General features: G+C 42.9%; 1 protein-coding gene across 2 annotated transcripts in view; it reads left to right on the top strand.

Annotated features, from left to right (window-relative positions):
* SLC22A16 (solute carrier family 22 member 16) overlaps positions 1–20,905 on the top strand; it is a 52,883-nt gene that overhangs the window by 8,977 nt on the left and 23,001 nt on the right. Inside the window, exon 1 of one of the 2 annotated variants that reach the window (XM_075126647.1) lies at positions 10,428–10,519. The exons of the other annotated variant lie outside the window; for it this stretch is intronic. The gene's annotated coding sequence lies outside the window, so the exon portion shown is untranslated. Of the gene's footprint in view, positions 1–10,427; positions 10,520–20,905 lie in introns of those variants that run through there. 2 annotated transcript variants of the gene reach the window in all.

Below are 20,905 nucleotides of genomic sequence, written 5' to 3'. Positions count from 1 at the left end.
TGAGCAGGGCAACTTTGTTCCATGCAGTCTTCTGACTGACCTCTCTGGTGGATGCCTCTATCTCCTTCTGTCAGTGCCAAATTCATGGCAAACAGGGAAAGAAGGGAAAGAAGACCAGGGGACATGCCATGGTAGGGCGCATCTATCTTGTACATGGTTTCACTATTTGCACTTGTTCATGTACTTTTGGTTTGGAGATTTTTTTTTCTTTAAGGTTCTGTTGTTACTGGTGTTTTGGTGTGGTACGGGCAGCTGACCGGCCTGCCAATAGGTGAATATTGCACTTTTCTAATACATGTTTATAAATAGAGTTTTTTATTTCATCAAGAAAATGTATTGCTATCAATGCATTGCATCACACAATGAGTATTTAAAATCATAAAGGTAAACACAAGATCAGGGACAATTAGAAATTAGTATCTTCTGTACAGTTAGCTAAATCAATCCATACTTCAATCACTTCCTTACATTGATCCATACTGTGAATCAGCACCCCACCCCCCATTTGATAAGCGGTCATGTCAATCATAAGTACATTGCCTGGCAATCAGTCACTCCCACAAGCACATTCATAAAGGTACTATTCTTCCTCTTCCATTGGGCCATGCAAGTCCATAATATGGGAGCACAAAGGGTCCTTGGCTTCTGTTGCCCAGGTGTATCCCACTTCAGCTGTGGCTGGTGCATTTTCTGGGCTCAGTGTACTAGTTCAGCAGCCCCTTGCTGTCATAGGTCCATTCAGGAAATAATGGCTTACCTTTGGCTTCACAAAGATTGTAAAGAGCACAGGAAGTCTTAGTAATGCGGACAGAATTAATGTCACTCAAATCCAAATTGTTCCATAGACATCTACAGTGGGATTTCAGGTTTCAGAGTAGCAGCCGTGTTAGTCTGTATTCACAAAAAGAAAAGGAGTACTTGTGGCACCTTAGAGACTAACAAATTGATTTGAGCATAAGCTCTTGTGAGCTACAGCTCACTTCATCGGATGCATTCAGTGGAAAATACAGTGGGGAGATTTATATACACAGAGAACATGAAACAATGGGTGTTACCATACACACTGTAATGAGAGTGATCACTTAAGGTGAGCTATTATCAGCAGGAGAGCGGGGAGAAAAAAATCTTTTGTAGTGATAATCAAGGTGGGCCATTTCCAGCAGTTGACAAGAACGTCTGAGGAACTGTGGGGGATGGGGGGGGAATAAACATGGGGAAATAGTTTACTTTGTGTAATGACCCATCCACTCCCAGTCTCTATTCAAGTCTAAGTTAACTGTATCCAGTTTGCAAATTAATTCCAATTCAGCAGTCACTCGTTGGAGTCTGTTTCTGAAGTTTTTTTGTTGAAGAATTGTAACTTTTAGGTCTGTAATCGAGTGACCAAAGAGATTGAAGTGTTCTCCAACTGGTTTTTGAATATTATAATTCTTGACGTCTGATTTGTGTCCATTTATTCTTGTACGTAGAGACTGTCCGGTTTGACCAATGTACATGGCAGAGGGGCATTGCTGGCACATGATGGCATATATCACATTGGTAGATGTGCAGGTGAACGAGCCTCTAATAGTGTGGCTGATGTGATTAGGTCCTATGATGGTGTCCCCTGAACGGATATGTAGACAGAGGTGGCAACGAGCTTCGTTGCAAGGATAGGTTCCTGGGTTAGTGTTTTTGTTGTGTGGTGTGTGGTTGCTGGTGAGTATTTCCTTCAGGTTGGGGGGGCTGTCTGTAAAAGGACTGGCCTGTCTCCCAAGATCTGTGAGAGTGATGGGTCTTCCTTCAGGATAGGTTGTAAATCCTTGATGATGCGCTGGAGAGGTTTTAGTTGGGGGCTGAAAGGTGATGGCTAGTGGTGTTCTGTTATATTCTTTGTTGGACCTGTCCTGTAGTAGGTGCCTTCTGGGTACTCTTCTGGCTCTATCAATCTGTTTCTTCACTTCCGCAGGTGGGTATTGTAGTTGTAAGAATGCTTGATAGAGATCTTGTAGGTTTTTGTGTCTGAGGGGTTGGAGCAAATGTGGTTGTATCGTAGAGCTTGGCTGTAGACAATGGATCCTTGGCTGTAGACAATGGATCGTGTGGTGTGGTCTGGATGAAAGCTGGAGGCATGTAGGTAGGAATAGTGGTCAGTAGGTTTCTGGTATAGGATGGTGTTTATGTGACCATCGCTTATTAGCACCATAGTGTCCAGGAAGTGGATCTCTTGTGTGGACTGGTCCAGGCTGAGGTTGATGGTGGGATGGAAATTGTTGGCATCATGGTGGAATTCCTCAAGGGCTTCTTTTGCTTTCTTTTTGATGATGAAGATGTCATCGATGTAGCACAAGTAGAGTAGGGACATTAGGGGACGAGAGCTGAGGAAGCTTTGTTCTAAGTCAGCCATAAAAATGTTGGCATACTGTGGGGCCATGCGGGTACCCATAGCAGTGCTGCTGATTTGAAGGTATACATTGTCCCCAAATGTGAAATAGTTATGGGTGAGGACAAAAAGCACATTCAACAACCATTCTACATCTGCTGAGAGTGTAATTAAACTTTCTTTTGCCAGGTCCTCTGAATTCAGGGTACAGTTTCATAAGCCAAAAGCAAAAGAGGGTACACGAGGTCTCCCAGAATATAAAAGGGGACAGTAACTCTGTTTATGACCATATCATTTGGTGGGACTAGTATCCCAGCCTGTCCGTGAATGTATATGACCAGTGAAAAACTCTGGCATCATGGATTTTTATGTCTGCCGCCGTGGGGTAAACCACACCCCTGATTGCATCAGAAACTTCCACCAGCACTTCACCCCCAGTTGATTTTCCAAACCCAACCTGGTTGGCAATGGACCAATAGCAGTCTGAGGTAGACCGCTTCCAGATTGTTATAGCAACCTGCTTCTGGACCAGCAAGGCCTCTCTGATGCATGTATCTTTACCCTGGAGGGTTGAATCAAGTTGCTCACAAATTTCCAGAAATGTAGCTTTCTTCATGTGAAAGTTCTGGACCCACCGCTGGTCATCCCAGGTCTGCATGACCATGTGATCCCACTGATCTGTGCTTGTAGCCCTGTGCCAGAAGCCCCAGTCTACGTAGGGGGGCATCAGCAGCTAAACTGAGTGTCATGAGCAGCATCAGCCAGTTCAAGTCTGCCACATCTCTGTCATCACCTACCTCTTTCTCCTTCTTTTCCTGCTTAATCATAGGCTCTGTCAGGTGCCTTTAGTGAGTCAGGAAGTGCCGCTGCAATGTCCACTAGTGCCTCATGGAAGTTCTGTCCATTTCCTGACATGGGAGTGAAAGAGCAAGCAAGAGAAGCTCTTCAAAAAGTTCCTCCTCCATGTTGCTGGCTCTGGGAGCTGAGAGCACACAGACCAAAAAGTCTGCTCAGCAGGATGTGTTGTCAGGCTGTTCAAACTTTCTGTAGTAGGCAGGTGAACTGTCAAGTTTTCCCACAGTGCACCACAGTCAAAGGGCTTTTGACTCAGATCTGTGTGCTACAGCATTGATGGCAGAGCCCCAGGTTTGAGACTGGTTTAGAAAATTCTTACTGTAGGGTAAACAATCAGTGTAGATGTTCAAGCCCTGGGTTCGCTAACCAGGCTCAGGTGACTCAAGTCCCACTAATCCTGGCCTTGCATTGCAATGTAGACATACCCTTAGTGCTATATAGGCCACTTGGCCTTCCCTAGCCGCAGGGTCCAGGCTCCTCTGTCCCATCCTGCACCCAGAGCCACCATCTGAAAGATACCCAGGAATATAGTGGGATCATCCATAACAGCCCATCTTCCAGGGCCCAGTCCCTGTGCACAGCTGCCATTCCCTACCAAGGGACTCACTGTCCTTTGCAGTAACTGCTGCTGCACATTCTCTTGCTCTTTGATGACGCCCTGCAGACTCTCTTGCTGCTTTGCCTACCAGGCAAGCAATGTCAGCCTCTCCAGGTGGTGCTGGAAACCTTACAGAGTCTTCTGCATCTCCTCTTGCTGTTTCACTAGCCTTTGCAGGGTCTTCTCCAGTGTCGAGGCCACTGAACCCTCCTGCTGGCTATGACCCCAGACAAACCCCCCTTGTCTAACAGGGCATCATCCCGCTCATGTCTCTTTTCTAGCCACAAACTGCTTGGAGACCTTCTGGTCAAACACCTCATGCAATTTATTTTCAGTGTCCTTTCCACCACCCTTAGAGACTTGTGCAGCTCTGTATTTACAATGGCACACACTTTGCCAAGGAGCGGGAGAGACTGAAAGTATCTTTCCCCCTTTGAGATCTTTCCTGACTTCGACACTGAAGAGCCTGCCAATCTCTCTCCTCCCTGTCCCCCTCTTTGGTAATGGGATAATTAGCTTTTGGGGGCTCTCCTCAGACCATTCCAATCTATAAATTAGGCACAGCTTTCCTGCCTTAGGGATGACTCCTGAGCAATGTAATTGATGATTTAATGATCAGAGTGCTCGTACAGCTGCGGTTGGCCAGCACTCTGTCACAATTGCTGAAGTCACTGAACCCAAATTAAATGAACAGCACGTAGCCATTGAGGAGTCATGCAAGCTTTGCTTTTGCATAGACCCAAGCAATTGAAATAGAGCACTAAAAAGAGCTCAGTACAAATGCCTGCAATTGAACAAATCATGAGATCAATCTCATATGCCTTTCAGAAAGAGCCAGGGAAGTATATCTAATGTTGAATAAAACAAGATGAAATTGTGATGGACTGCAGTATTATACATGGGAAAACTTGCTGACCTCCCAAGGGCTACAACCTTGGGATAGATCATAGTATTATAGTATTGGTGGGATAGCCAATAGTATTATTTCAGATAATGCCGCTAGAGGGGGACTATTGTACAATCCACTAAAAACGAGAAAAAACAAGGAAAGAACTCGATATTATACAATATCCTCGTGCAGGATACATAGGTAGTGACATTGAGTAAAAGAGAAATTCTGGAATATGTAAAATGAGATGATTACAGTACAATCTGAAGATAGAAAACAGGCTGTAATTTAGGGAGATGGCTTTAAATATCTAGCAATAAAGAAAAAAATTGTGAATTGGCTTCCTTGAAAGAGAAGAAACAAAAAGAATATCTGCTCTACATAAGGATACAAAAAGCCAAGAGCAATACAGAATATTAATAAATGTAAGGGGAAAATTCAGTTTTTCTGCTGACTAAAGAGCCAAAGTCACAATAAAGCTAATCAAAAGATCCTGCTTTAGAAAGGTCAATAAACCTGATAATATTTTGTCTCATCCTCTTAGGAGAGTTCATGGGAAAGCTATCTGTCGAATTAAAAACCAAGGAAGGTATGACAAAAAATCCAATAGCTATTATACCAGCTTTCAGGATTTGAATACTAATTTATATGCATCACAATGTATAAATCCCTCAGAACAGCTAGAGAAAAACAAAAACACCTTTATTTTTGGAAGAAGATACAGTTAGTTTAGATGAACCAGTGTCTGGAGCTTGAAACAAAAAGTCCAGAACGAGACTGCTAAAAAGAAGCAAAAGCAAAACTTTTTAGAAGAACTCAATCATTTTATTGGGCAGGGTCTGTACTAAAATACAAGGGAAGGGTATATTCCCCGAAACTGTAGCATGCTATCACCACACCATTACACAAGAAGGAAAAACCAACAGTTGACTAAGGGCCAATTTCCCTTCTGAATGTACACATCACAAATTTTGCCAGTGTATTGCCAACAATATTAGAGGCAGTAGTTAAACAATTGATAGATTCATAAAGAGCAGACATATTTAATCTCTGGAAAACAGTACTCAGACAATCTACGGTGTACATTAAATTCCATCCCCTCAGCCTGGATAAAGAAACAGAAATTTGATCTGAGTGGCCTTTTCTGAGGGCTTTCTTGAACTATATATTGATTTGGTCTGACAATTAGAAAACAAATATTTTATACTTACCCCAAAATATAATATCTTATAATAATAAAGGGCTCCTTTAATAAAGAAATATATAATGTAACTGGAATATGCTTCATCCAAAAAGTCTCTTGTAAAGTATCATAACAAGCTTATAATCTGAGTGTGGTCATCCTATTTGTATAAATGTATCATTCTTGTATATGAAACTAGAAATATGAAATATAACTCTGTATATTGTAATTATGCAAAGTGTGGGCCATTAATGGTGGTTTGGAATCTTGATGGCTCCCATCAACTAGGACAACTGGTTGTAAATGGCTCCGTTTACTTGCAAGCCTATCTGTGAGTCAGGCTGGGAAGAATGAAGGCTTGGGGTCTCACAGGACATGTGACCATGTCACCTGGTACTGGAATTCATCTTAAACTTGGTGCTTTTCCACTTAGAAGGAGGGGTGGGAACCCAGAGAGACAAAAGATTCCCACCTTTATGCCAAAGCTATAAAAGGGGGTGGAACAGAACAAAGGAGGCTGCAGTCATGAGAAATCCCCTAGTTACCACCTGAGCTGGAACAAGGACTGTACCAGGGGAAAGGATTGGGCCCAGACGAGGAAGGACTCCAGTCTGTGAAAGAAGCTTATTGGAACATCTCTGAGGGTGAGATTTTATCTGTAATCAGTTTCTTAAAGTATTAGGCTTAGAGTTGCATGTTGTGTTTTATTTTGCTTGGTAACTTTCTTTGTTCTGTCTGTTATTACTTGAAACCACTTAAATCCTACTTTTTATACTTAATAAAATCACTTTTGTTTATTGATAAACCCAGAGTAAGTAATTAATACCTGGGGGAGCAAACAGCTGTGCATATCTCTATCAGTGTTATAGAGGGCGGATAATTTGAGTTTACCCTGTATAAGCTTTATACAGAGTAAAACAGATTTATTTGGGATTTGGATCCCATTGGGAACTGGGTATCTGGGTGCTAGAGTCAGGAGTCCTTTCTAAGCTTTTTTCAGTTAAGTCTGTAGCTTTGGGGGCGGGGGTCAGACTCTGGGTCTGTGTTGCAGCAGATTAGCATATCTGGCTCCAAAAGACAGAGCACTGAAGTCCCAAGCTGGCAGGGAAAACGGGCTCAGAGATAGTCTCAGCACATCAGATGGCAGTCCCAAAGGGATCTCTGTGACCCAACCCGTCAGAACTAGTTTTACATGTTCCTAGTAAAAATACCAAAGATAATCTTGGAAAAATTAGAAAAAAATGCAAGTAGGGTTTTATGGATCTTTAAGAACCCTCAAGTCAAAAGGAAAATTTACATTTCTCTTCCATGCAGGGAGGAACTGGATTTCCAAACTATAAACAGTATTATTGGACAAAGTTCAGAATAGCAGACTGAAATAAAAATTAAAATAATTTACCCTAGATCCAAATGCAGAATGATTTGACTAAAACCAGATCTCCCTTTACTATACTATGGACAAAGAATAAGGAGCGTATTCTTAAGGGACAGTCTTTAATTATGGCAATACTAAGGCATAAGTAATTGGGAAAGTGTTCTTACAGAAAATGGATTGCTATATTATAACTTATTTCAGAGTAGAGGATTTATATCACTGTCCAATATCAAAGAGAAGAGGGTTGGGGGTCTTCATAATTTTTCTTTGTGCCTATATTTCCAGATGCATAGCTTTCCAATAGAAAAAAAATAAATAACTCAAGGCATCATGGACTTAGTTTTGTTTCAGGGTTCTCAGTGGAAAAAAGTTGCAAAAAGAATTTATTAAAGCTTACATAGTTTGAACAAAAATAATAAAATAAGCCATAAAGATAAACAGAAAAAGCATTCTACTAACCAAATAGAAAAGGAAGAATGAAACTAAATAATATTGTACACCTAAAGGAGTGCCTTATACCTGTAATTTGATGGAAACATGGTATAAACTCCTATTCTGTTAGACTCCTTTCAGTTTATGGGCCATGAAATTATTGCCTCATACACTGTGTTGGTGAAACTAGTATAATGTAAAGGGAACAGAAAATCTGGAATTGGGATGTGCTTCAAAATACAAACATAATGATAGAAAATAGTGTTACCAAAAGTAGTAGTAGTATTGAGTTCTCCCTGCAAGAAATAATATCTAGAAATAGATAATACAGAAGTAGCAAATGCTAAAACATAAATGGTTGTGAAAATGTAGTTCTTGTGCATAGTGGATGTTGGAAATGGAGCACTGGTTCTATTAATTTCAAAACAAATGGAAGAACTTTAAAGCTGTGCAGTTTCCTTTATTAAATTACATGACAAATATTCTCAAGATGTGTTATCTAGAAGAGAGAGAAGTGGACAAATTAACAATTTATGATGAAATGGGACTGATTCCAGCTCTACCTTTGTGAAGTATTAGAGTCTTTTGTGGTTGCTTGCATATTAGTAGTGTAAGATATAAAATTATTTCATAATGATTTTCAAGTTTATCAAGTGCATGTTAGATATTTAATGTGTGCCATTGAATATTTGGCTTTTGGTTTTATGTTTGATATTTTTCCCCTTTTTTATTTTGTTTTTAGCTCTAACAGTTATAGAGCAGATGTGTTATAAATAGGCTTGGCAGGATTTGAGTGAAATCGTTAGACATCTGTAAATGTCATTTTCACCTGACACACAGAAATAGACAAAAACAAATACATCGATAACAGTCAATATGTACAGCCTCCCTCACGTATAGTGCCCCCCACCCCCAGGATCCAATGTCACTGGCTGCACAGGGAGCCCTCTGCAGCCCTGCTGTCATTGCCCTCATTCACCCACTGGCCAGGAGTAAAAGGTCTGTCTCTGGGCACGAGCCATTCAGCAGTGATGTGGCCAGTGGCTGGTCCTCCGCACTGCAGCCCTGGCTGGGGGTCTCGGCACCACTGGCCAGCACTACAGTCTACCCCACACCTTGCACCCACGTGTCTTGGGCCCCTTGATCACACTGGGAGCCCCCTGTAGTCTCACTTTCAGCACTGCCCTAAGCCCATCCTCCCTTATTTTCCAACAACTGTGAAATTTGAAATAGATAAAATTAGGAAAAAATGCTTAAAACCCATAATTTTGCACAACTGAGGAAATTAAAATAGTGTGACAGGGTCGGGCCAGATGGCTACAGGAGAGTAATAGAAGGCAGATATCTTAGCCCCAGGTTAAGTAGATCCCTTTTCCCTGGGTAAGGTAACAGGGAAGGTTCCAGAACAATAAGGAACCTTCTGGAGACAATTAAGACAGACAGGCTGATTGAAACACCTGCAGCCAATCAAGAAGCTGCTAGAATCAATTAAGGCATGCTAATCAGGGCACCTGGGTTTAAAAAGGAGCTCGCTTCAGTTTGTGGTGCACGTGTAAGGAGCTGGAAGCAAGAGGCACTAGGAGCTGAGGGTGAGAACGTGGACTGTTGGAGGACTGAGGAGTACAAGCATTATCAGACACCAGGAGAAAGGTCCCATGGTGAGGATAAAGAAGGTGTTGGAAGGAGGCCATGGGGAAGTAGCCCAGGGAGTTGTAACTGTCGCACAGCTGTTCCAGGAGGCGCTCTAGACAGCTGCATTCCACAGGGCCCTGGGCTGGAACCCGGAGTAGAGGGCGGGCCCAAGTTCCCCCCCAAATCCTCCCAACTCCTGGTCAGATGCAGGAGGAGTTGACCTGGACTGTGCGTTCCCGAAAATGGCCAAACTGAGGGCTGCCGTGAAGCTCCAAGGCGAGCAAATCTGCCAATAAGCGCAAGACCCACCAAGGTAGAGGAGGAACTTTGTCACAATAGATAAAAATTGAAAAATAATGTTTAAAAATAAAAAATCGTTCTCTGTGAAAACTACAAAAAAAATTTATTCTTGCCAAGCCAAGTTATAAAGAAATAAATGGTGAAGTTCAGTCAATATATGTAATGAGAGAGAGAACATATTTAAGATGCTTTTAAATATGCTTATTAACAGTGTGTGTTTATATATGACATATTGATAAGAGTTCACTAAAAAGCTACCTTAATAAAACCTGTCAATCTGTTCATGTGCCTTACCAAGGGGTATAGGCCGAGAAGTAAGGTAATGTCTTGTGTGCAACTAAAGCTCTGTAATGGAACAGCTGACAGACCTAAAAATGCTTATCAGTTAGATTATCATTTGCAGGTGTTGCAGCACAACATTGGGAGCAAAGGCGTATTCAAGCCTGAGTCTATTCTGGTAATATGTAACAGCTCAGCATAAGCAGTTCTGCACACGTTTAAGAAATTGCAGAGTAATCATGGTTAGTGTTGTGTATGTGTAGGAGAGACATAGAGTAATCATGTTTGTGAGGACAACAGACGATGAAAGCAGTTAGAGAGCTGAAAAAGACCTGACGGGGTGGGAAATTATACATATTCATAAGAAAAGATAACAAAAGTTATAAATAGTCATGATAGGCAGAGCCTTTCTTGGGGGTCACACTCAGGCAGCTTCTGAGCCTTTCCCCCTTTCAAAGGTCTTTTTGGGTTTTGGTAAGTCTTTGCGGGTGGCTACTCTGTCACAAGAGTCAGCTCCTTCTAAGGCACAGCAGCTTTCCTCCTGGTTGCTGCCCCTTCCTGTGACCATATCTCCTTTTTCAGCTTTCTTCATCCAGCTGGAGCAGATTCTGCAGGTATGTTTGTTTGGTAGAGACTGAGCCCAGAGGAGCTCATTCGCCTTCTCCGGATTGGGATGGAGGTATGCTTCTTCACACTCAGCCTAACAAAGGGAAGCTAAAGCTAAAGCTGACTGGTCCTGGAAGTGTATGTGGTGGTGGTCTAGTGAGCTTCCCATGTGTAAAGTAACTGATCATTGCTTGCTTTGGTGTTTTTCCTTAGTAAAGATTTGTTACCCTGATCTGCTGAGTGGTGATTCTCAGTCTGCATAATTTGGGTGGCCTAGTACAAATAACTGTGTCATCAGTTATAAAAGTCAATTGATATGTGTGCATAGCAGAGGTGGGCAAACTACATGCGGCCCACGGGACCGTTCTGCCTGGCACCTGAGCTCCTGGCCTGGGAGGCTAGCCCCGGCCCCTCCCCTGCAGCCACGCCGCTGCATAGTAGCACTCTGGGCAGCCTGGCTGGCTCCGGTCGGGTGGCGTGGCTCCAGACATGCTGCTCTGAGTGGCATGGTAAGGGGGCCAGGAGGTTGGATATGGGGCAGGGAGTCCTGGGGGTCAGTCAGGGGACAGGGAGCAGGGGGCGGTTGGATGAGGCGGGGAACGGGGGGGCTGGATAGGGGGTGGGGTCCTGGGGGGCGGTTAGGGGTGGGGTGTCCCAGGAGGGGATGGTCAGGGGATAAGGAACGGGGTTGGATGGGTTGGGAGTTCTGAGGGGGGCAGTCAGGGGGCGGGAAGTGGGAGGGGGTCGATAGGGGCAGGGGCCAGGCTGTGTGGGGAGGCACAGCCTTCCCTACCCAGCCCCTCCATACAGTTTCGCAACCCCGATGTGGCCCTTGGGCCAAAAAATTTGCCCACCCCTGGTGTATAGATAAAGATTGCTTCATGCAGTGAATGCACAAACTGGAAAATGTTTAACATAATTAAAGACAAGGTTGTCCATTAACTTTGTTAAAGGAAAGATTATCCAGTAACAAAACTCTCATGAGATACCAATCAGTGACCTGAAGTGCACTATCATCTTTCTCTGTAGTATCTAGATACTTGGCATGAATCTGCTGAAGAATGTACAAACTAGCATTGACAATAAATATGTAGGATGTTCAAATAAGAGGAGGTGTTTGAAGGAAGAAGTCCATTGTGCCTGTTGCTGTGTCAGCTTAAACTGTGGAGCTATGCAGCCACTATCTTTTGGTCAGCCACCAAGAGTCTTGAATGTTGCCATCTCTTAATGCAGGCTGTCCAACAGAATCCCAAGGGCCTTGGCATGGCGAAATACTGAAATCATCACTCATGCAAAGCTCCCATTGACTTCATTGACCAATGATTCATAGAAGTGTAGGACTGGAAGGGGCCCTCAGTAGGTCTTCTAGTTCAGTCCCCTGCACTCAAGGCAGGACTAAATAATAACTAGACCATCCCTGACAGGAGTTTCTCTAACCTGTTCTTAAAAATGTCCAAAGATGGAGATTCTACAATCTCCCTAGGCAATTTGTTTCAGTGCTTAACTACCCTGACTGGTAGGAAGTTTTTCGTAATGTCCAACCTAAACCTCCCTTGCTGCGATTTAAGCCCATTGCTTCTTGTCCTTGCCTTAGAGGTTAAGGAGAACAATTTTTCACCCTCCTCCTTGTAACAACCTTTTCTGTACCTGTCAACTTTGTCTACACTGCGCATCTTACACTCTTTGTCAACAGGAGAGAGCTCTTCTGCCAACAAAATAAAACCACCCTCAACGAGGGGTGGTAGCTTTGTTGGCGGGAAAGCATCTCCTGCCGAAAAATCACTGTCCACACTGGCGCTTTTCATTGGTAAAACTTGTGTCGGTCGGGATGTGGGTTTTTTTCACACCCCTGACTGACAAAATTTTACTGACGAAAGTGCAGTGTAGGCACAGTCTCAGTCTTCTCTTCTCCAGACTGAACAAACCCAGTTTTTTCAATCTTTGCTCCTAGGTCATGTTTTCTAGACCTTTAATCATTTTTGTTGCTCTCCTCTGGACTTTCTTGAATTTGTTCACATCGTTCCTGAAATGTGACACCCAGAACTGGACACAGTACTCCAGTTGAGGCCTTATCAGTGCTAATCTGCTTTTCTGTTTCAAAGACTGGCCAGTCCATTGTGAGGACTGGAAGCTGACTTGGGATCAGGTGCTGCCTAGGACTTTGACAACATAGTGTCACAGTTCAGGGCAACTGCACCTGTATTTCTACCCTGTGGTCAAGCAAAGGCATCCACTTTAGGCTTCCGGTTCCTCAGCTATCCCCTCTCTTGGGTGGAGACCTGTGTCTTTCTCCCTCCTGACCTGGGTTTTTGCAGGATGCACAGTTCCCTGTCTACACTGTGAGTTCCCTAGCAGGTCAGACCGCCTAAGCAAGCCTGCTTTGCTTTCTCCAAAGAGATTATAAGCTATGTAATTGCCCCCAGTTACACGTTTCCACTCACCTCTTTCTAAACAAGCGTGTTTATTCTTAAGGTGAAAACATTACAGGAAAAACATTTTAAAAACAATAAAAGAACCTACATGCATGCTAATAAGCTTACCAGTGATCACCCCAACCCCTCAACTCCAGAAGGGGTTCTGGTAGAGGATCAGTTCTTCAAAACTTTTAAGGATTGAGATCCCCCTTGGACAGAATGTCCTGTTTGTTTTCTGGATCAGAAGGAAGGCCCTAAATCAGTTTAAAGTGAGGCTGTTTTTCCAGAAGTCCTTTCTTTGTCTGTTGATTTCTGGAGAATCCAGTTTGAACTAGTAACCTGAATAAATTTGCCTAATCACGCTCCATTGTTCTTAATTCCTGGAGGGCTTGGCCCACAATGATACGTAAACTTTATATAGTACCATCTCCTAAAGGTACTGCAGAAAATTGCCATATCTGTCACACAAAATATGGTTGATCACTGTGAGTGAGAACTTCAGCTGTTCTAATGAATTCTGTTAGCAAGTTAATGATCAGAAACTTATACCAGGTTGTTTCATGAGCTATGAGTACAGCATCAGTAGCTGACCCTTCACTGCGTCTTGATAAGTTTTTTTTATTAAGTTTATCTGCAACCCACTTCATCAACACATACATGCTTTTCAGCCAAGGATGTGTACCCAGCATTAACTTCCTTGGTGTTACATTTCACTGGGACATTTTTCAGAGTAACAGCCGTGTTAGTCTGTATTCGCTAAAAGAAAAGGAGTACTTGTGGCACCTTAGAGACTAACCAATTTATTTGAGCATAAGCTTTCGTGAGCTACAGCTCACTTCATTGGATGCATCTTAAATCACCTTTTGACAGAGCACTTCAGTCAGTAGGACAGGCTGCTATTGACGCAGTAGAGATAAGTACATGATGTGTAAGGTTAGACACCTAGCACTTCACTTTGGCAATACAAAGAAAAGATCTTCATTAATACAGACTCATATACAGGGCCCTTTTAAGGACTTCTGATTAGCTCTGACTAATTTTGGGCTTTCTCAGGTAGAAAATAAGTAGTCAGTTGTTCTGGAGCAGGGCTGTTTTGTTTGTGCCAGGACATTTCTCGATTAAATATATTTTAAAAATCAAATGTTAATTATTCCTAGTATTAAGCAAATGTTTATGTAAAACATTAGTTTATTGGTTTAAGTACAAATGCATATGGTCCTATTAGCTTAAAATTTCACCTCTCCTATAGAAAGGGACAGAATTATTTTTACAGGGATTCAATGTTTTTCAGTGGAATTCACCTTGCAGAGCAGGAAGCCCCCATTTAAGACTCCAGGATTGCACACAACTACTTGCATTAGCCTTTTTTCTGGAGAGTCTGCAAAGTGCATGACAAATGAGTCATGCAAAGATTTAAAAACATTAACCTAGATACAGAGCATTATGATGTTGACTACTTCTACATCCTAGCTACCTGGAGACTTATTTCTACCTTGAGTTAGATGTTAAAGATCAAATTCTTCAAGTGCTTGTGCACATGTATATTCCATTGTTGGTGCCCGTGTACCCAATATATTCAAGACAGATTCTTTTGGCAGCAGTGTCCATTGAGTTAGTGCTGTATCCTGAGTGTCCTTGTGCTTTCAACTGAGAGCATAAAGGGTGGGACAACTCTAGTGGCCCCTCAGTTCCTGCTCACCATCCATTGCTGTAAGTTGGAGCTTGAAATTACTGTCACTTTCATATTTGTTTAAACAGATAGTTGGATATTTAGGCTACACCTAGGAAATAGGGGTGTGATTCCCAGCTCATGTACACATACTCATGCTGACTCAATGAGAGCTATTGCTAGAAATAGTAGCATAGTCATGGTAAGATGGGCAGTGGTGGCATGGCTTAGCCATGCTGAATGCAAACTCTCTTGAACCCTGTGGCTTTGTATTCGGCCATGGTAGGCTGAATTGTAGGAATTCTGTGAACAAGTAAAAAGAAGAGGAGTACTTGTGGCACCTTAGAGACTAACAAATTTATTTGTTAGTCTCCAAGGTGCCACAAGTACTCCTTTTCTTTTTGTGAATACAGACTAACACAGCTGCTACTCTGAAACCTGTGAACAAGTAGCAGACTTCATACAGCAAATTCTATTTCTGTTTACCCAATTAGGTCTTAAAGTAAACATGGACATGCCAATACTGATCCCACAACAAAAAAAAAAATAGAATTCATTGGGGGTATTCTGGACTCTGCAGCACTGATGGTTTATCTACCTCAGACTTCAGAGCCATAGGTATCTCGCATCTTCATGACTCAGCATACCAGATTTCACCTGTGCTGCATGCGAAAAGGGTGGTTGAAGCCTTTACAACAGCCATGCAAACATCATGGGTATGCTGGTTCCCATTCCATGTGTTGTCATTAAAGTGGTGGATGGACGCAAAAATGTCTACTTTAGAAAGTTTGACCCCAGGCATTCCCTTTGGCATTAGCCACAGTCAGAAGACAGATACGGGGCTAGATGAACCTTTGGTGTGACCCAGTATGACCATTCCTATGTTCTTATGATATGCACAAATCCTGTTCTATCAAAAGGAGTTTCTCAAACACTTCATTCCAAGCACACCAATTCAGATAAAACAAGTTTATTAACTACAGAAAGATATATTTTAAGTGATTACAAGTAATGAGGCATAAAAGTCAGAATTGGTTAAAAGAAAATAAATGCAGCTAATACTTAACTTAACATGCTAAGTGAATTCAAAGCAAAAGTCTCTCTCACCACATGTTCTAGCATAGTGGTCACCAATTGGTTGATCGCAATAGACTGGTCGATCCTAGAGGATCTCCCCATCGTTTGCTATCTCTGTCAGTGAAGTGTGGCTGCCTCTAAGGCAGACTCCCTGCCTACCCCAGCCCCATGCCGCTCCCAGAAGCGGCCAGCGCAGCCCCACAGCTGGGGGGGGGGCAAGGGTCTCCCTCCGTGCGCTGCTCCTGCCTGCAAGCACCACCCCCGCAGCTCCCATTGGCTGGGAGAGCTGCGGGGGTGGTGCTTACAGAGACCTCAGGCTCCCCCAGGGGCCACAGGGTTGCGTTGGCCCCTTCCGGGAGCCGTGTGGGGCTGGGGTAGGCAGGGAGCTTGCCTTAGCCTTGCTGCGCTGCCGACCAGGAGCCACTGAACATAAGTGCTGCTTGGCAGGAGGCTGCACCCCAACCCCCATCCCTGAGCCCTCTCCCAGAGCCTGCACCCCAAGCCCCATCCTGAGCCCCCTCCCAGAGCGAGCACCCTGTACCGCCTCCTGCACCCCAACCCCCTGCCTCAGCCCTGATCCCCTCCCAGAGCCAGCACCCCATACCCCCTCCTGCACTCTAAACCCCACCCCGAGCCCCCTCCAAGAGCCAGCACCCATGCCCCTTCTTGCACCCCAAGCCCCAGCCCTGACCCCCCTCCCAGAGCCAGCACCCTGTACCCCCTCCTGCCCCCCGACACTCTGCCCCAGCCCTGACCTCCTTCCAGAGCCAGCACCTTTAACCCCCTCCTGCACACAAACTCTCTCCTAGAGCTTATACCCCTCTTCCCTTCCTGCATCCCAACCCATTGCCCCAGGCTCCTTCCCACACTGCGAACCCCTCGGCCCCAGCCCAGAGCCCACACCCCCTCCTGAACCCCAAACCCCTGCCCACCCCAGTGAAAGTGAGTGAGGGTGGGGGAGGGAAGGCGACAGAGAGAGTGGGGGATGGAGTGGTTGGAGCTTTGGGGAAGGGCCAGGGCCTCGAGGAAGGGGCGAGTTAGATGCTGGGTTGCCCTTAGATTCAAAAAGTGATCTTGGGTGTAAAAAGAGACCACTGTTCTAGCATGTTCTTACTGGCTGAATTCCTTTCTGCCAGGATCTCTCCCCAGTCCAATGATACTTCCTTTTTCCTTCAAGTGCTGTGGGTAGAGATGAAGGGAGAGATATCTTGGGGTTGATCCGTTCCCCATTCTTGTACATTTTCTACTTCTTTGAGAATCATCTCCAGCTGGGGTTCAGGAGACATCACAGAAAGTATGTGGGGATGGGAACCTCCAGCTGTTTCTTTGCCAAGACGTAAATTTCTCACTCACACCTTTTTCTTGCCAAAGAACAGCCATTTAAACAGGTAATAGTCCATTTGATTTTGTTGACACCTGGCTGAGGTGTCAGTTTGCCTTTGTCTCTGAGGAAATGGTTTGTGGCTGCTTCCCCAGATATGAACTGTGTCTGAGTAACATCATACAGTAGTATCTTATAACTTTACATACAATAAGAAAAGGAGTACTTGTGGCACCTTAGAGACTAACCAATTTATTTGAGCATAAGCTTTCGTGAGCTACAGCTCACTTCAAGCTGTAGCTCACGAAAGCTTATGCTCAAATAAATTGGTTAGTCTCTAAGGTGCCACAAGTCCTCCTTTTCTTTTTGCGAATACAGACTAACACGGCTGTTACTCTGAAACTTTACATACAATGTTGCCACACACATTTTACCAGGAGAATAAATCTCAGGAAATCATGAGTTTTTAGATGATACCTTAGAAGGTCTACTTTGTACACAATTTATCATAGTCTTAAAATGGGGGTGAACATAGGGATACACTGTCACACCCACATCCCCAGATCATCCCAACAATAACTCATCTCTGCCCTAATTTTCCTTTGAGAGTGTTATCTAATCAGTTTCTGAACATTTCCAGTGATGGCACTTCAGTGACCTTTCTTGAAAGACTGCTCCAATGTCAACTTGCTCTGTTAAAATATGTTTTATTATATCGAATCTTGATGTCCCCTTCTTTAGTTTGAGGCCATTAACTTCTTGTAATACATCCTTGGGCAACCTTGAATAAATCTTCCCTCACTATCATTTCCATGTATGGTGCTATTAAATTTTCCCCTCTGCTTATTTCTTTCAACTGTATAAATTACAGTTCCTTAACCTTTCCACATTCTTCTTTTTATCCTGTAAAACAGCACCCATCTCTTTAAAAAGCAATAAAAAATTTACTTGAAATAGAAATTTGTGTCATTTTTCATTCCCTCAATCTTTCGAGAGTTTAAATTAGAACTGGATACAACTGATTCTTGTAAGTGGAAAGGGAGTTTTCACAATGTATTATCCAAGCCACTTCAGTTTTAATAATAACAACTCTGCTATCATATCCTTTTTCAAAAAGAAAAGGAGTACTTGTAGCACCTTAGAGACTAACCAATTTATTTGAGCATGAACTTTCGTGAGCTACAGCTCACTTCATCGGATGCAACTTATTATTTTTATATCCTTTTTATAATTATTATCATCATCATCATCATCATCTATTTGGAGAACCCAAATGTGGAGTCTGCATAGGCAGGATAGTGGATAGATCAGGAGGTTGGTAAGGTTGGGATCCAGAGACTTTAAGGTTTGGGCAGCTGGTCTATATTTACCCCAGATTGGTAACACCCAACATTTTTACCATCTAATGGTTGTTGAGAGAAGTGGCTCTCAACTTTTCCAAACTACTGTACCCCTTTCAGGAGTCTGAATTGTCTTGCATACCCCCAGGTTTCACCTCACTTAAGAACTATTTGCTTACAAAATCAGATATAGAAATACAAGTGTTACAGCACATTATTATTGAAAAATTGCTTACTTTCTCATTTTTACCATATTATAAATTGATTGGCATATAAATAATTTACTTATTTCAATGTATAGTATATAGAACCATTTAAAGTCATTATCTGTATGAAATTTTAGTTTGTACTGACTTCACTAGTTCTTTTCATGTAGCCTGTTGTAAAACTAGGCAACTATCTAGATGAGTTACCCCCTGGAAGGCCTCTGTGTACCCAGGAGTACACGTACCCCTGGTTGAGAACCACTGGTTTAGAGGCCTTTATAGTAGGAATTGGTGGCCCCAGTGTATTTCCTGATGCACAAGTGCCCAGAGTACAAAATAATACCAACATTTTTACAACCTTTTTGGCAGTCTTAGCAAAAAGTCAAATGAAATGTAGACCATAAGGAAGTATATGTAATGTAGATAAGCTATGTCTTCATGGCAAAAAAAGGTGTTTTTACATCAAGATAACAATCTCAGTGTAAAATCCTAGAGGAGACAAGGCATTCCAGTTTTTAGTGTCAAGCTAGTCAAGAAGAGGAAACAGGGTTGATCTCAACTAGCTATATTGAGGTGAAAACTACTTGTGTCTTGTCTCCACTAAAATTTTACTTTGAGTTAGTTATAGTGTAAAAAGAAACTTTTATTGCAGTGAAGACAGAGGCATTGATGGCTGCAATTCAATGTTATGAAATTAACACTACAGATATACAATTTAAGGGCCCAATTCTGTGAAATGCTAAGTACTTCCTGTGATGCATTAAGGCCCCATCATGTTCAGTGAGAGTTGGGGAAGCTCAGCAGCTTTCAGGATTACTTCCTAAAAAGGTGTTATTGGGTAGTCAGTGACTACTGCCAGGTTCCCTCCTCTGGGTCTTATGATGTGTCCACTCTCATGTGCAGGATGGTTGTGGGATCCTCAGTAAATACAGCATCCAGTGCAACATAAAAGCAGCAGGTCTGGGGGCAGCTCCAGATTTTCTGTTGGCCTCCCTTATTTTTTGAAAGGGCTGCCAGAGTTCCTTCCCCTTCACCTTGCTTTGCTGCTTATCTGGGCCATACCTGATGAGTTGTTGCATGCCTTCTGCAATGTCTGAATGTACATCTTTATTACTGTGATTATTTCTCATCTGAGCTTGCACTGCTCCTTCTCCCCTACGGTGACCAGGGGGAATGAACAGAATAGGTAATCATCAAGTAATCCATCCTCCGTCACCCATTCCCATCTTCTGGCAAAGAGAGGCTAGAGACACTATCCCTGCCCATCTTGGCTAATAGCCATTGATGGACCTATCCTCCATGAACTTATCTAGTTCTTTTTTGAACCCTGTTATAGTCTTGGCCTTCACAACATCCTCTGGCAAGGAGTTCCACAAGTTGACTGTGCGTGAAAAAATACTTCCTCTTGTTTCTTTTAAATCTGCTGCCTATTAATTTCATTTGGTGACCCCTAGTTCTTGTGTTATATGAGAGAGTAAATAACAATTTTATTAACTTTCTCCACACCAGTCATGATTTTATAGACCTCTATCATAGCCTCCCTTAGTCATCTCTTTTCCAAGCTGAAAAGTCCCAGTCTTATTTATCTCTCCTCATATGGAAGCTGTTCCATACCCCCTAATCATCTTTGTTGCCAGTTTCTGTACCTTTTCCAATTCCAATATATCTTTTTTGAGATGGGGTGACCACATCTGCATGCAGTATTCAAGATGCGGGTATACCATGGATTTATATAGAGGCAATATTATATTATCTGTCTTATTATATAGCCCTGTCTTAATGATTCCCAACATTCCATTCACTTTTTTCACTGCTGCTGCACATTGAGTGGATGTTTTCAGAGAACTATCCACAATGACTCCAAGATCTCTTTTTTGAGTGGTAACAGCTAATTTAGACCCCAACATTTTATATGTATAGTTGGGATTATGTTTTCCAAAGCGCATTACTTTGCATTTATCAACATTGAATGTCATCTGCCATTTTGTTGCCCAGTCACCCAGTTTTGTGAGATCCTTTTGTAGCTCTTCACAGTCTGCTTTGGACTTAACTATCTTGAGTAGTTTTGTATCATCTGCAAATTTTGCCACCTCACTGTTTACCCCTTTTTTCCAGATCATTTATGAATATGTTGAATAGGACTGGTCCCGGCACAGACTGCTGGGGACACCACTATTTACCTTTCTCAATTCTGAAAACTGACCTACCCATTGTTTCCTATCTTTTAACCAGTTACCGATCCATGAGAGGACCTTCCCACTTATTCCATGATAGCTTACTTTGTTTAAGAGCCTTTGGTGAGGAATCTTGTCAAAAGCTTTCTGAAAATCTAAGTACACTGTATCCACTGAATTCCCCTTGTCCACA

The sequence above is a fragment of the Caretta caretta genome, chromosome 3, assembly GCF_965140235.1.
Source record: "Caretta caretta isolate rCarCar2 chromosome 3, rCarCar1.hap1, whole genome shotgun sequence".
Lineage (NCBI taxonomy): Eukaryota > Metazoa > Chordata > Testudines > Cheloniidae > Caretta > Caretta caretta.
This window is presented reverse-complemented; position numbering and strand designations above follow the sequence as displayed.